Genomic DNA, 262 nt, shown 5'->3' with positions numbered 1-262 from the left:
TTTTTTTAGAAATAATCCTATTCTCTTAAAGACCCTGACTCTTTTGTAAGGTGTTTCCTCTTTGGCTCCATATTTGACTTCTTTTTTCAAAAATTCCAATATTTGACAACTGAAAACATTATTCCTCAACTTTTTCATCCCATGTTTAGCTTGTTTTTAAATGTTTCATTGAGTACTTTGCCCATATTGAAATAAGCATTATTGAACTATTTCCACTCTGAAACTTTAACCTCAATAACCTTGTTCCCCTTTTTGATCCCTT

At 30.9% G+C, this 262-nt stretch overlaps 1 protein-coding gene across 5 annotated transcripts in view; it reads left to right on the top strand.

Moving 5' to 3' along the window:
• LOC131892760 (tyrosine-protein phosphatase non-receptor type 4-like) overlaps positions 1 to 262 on the top strand; it is a 17,149-nt gene that overhangs the window by 11,920 nt on the left and 4,967 nt on the right. The window lies entirely within an intron of this gene.

This window comes from Tigriopus californicus, chromosome 2 (genome assembly GCF_007210705.1).
Source record: "Tigriopus californicus strain San Diego chromosome 2, Tcal_SD_v2.1, whole genome shotgun sequence".
NCBI lineage: Eukaryota > Metazoa > Arthropoda > Copepoda > Harpacticoida > Harpacticidae > Tigriopus > Tigriopus californicus.
Note: the sequence above shows the minus strand (reverse complement) of the source record. Positions and strands in the feature narration are given on the sequence as shown.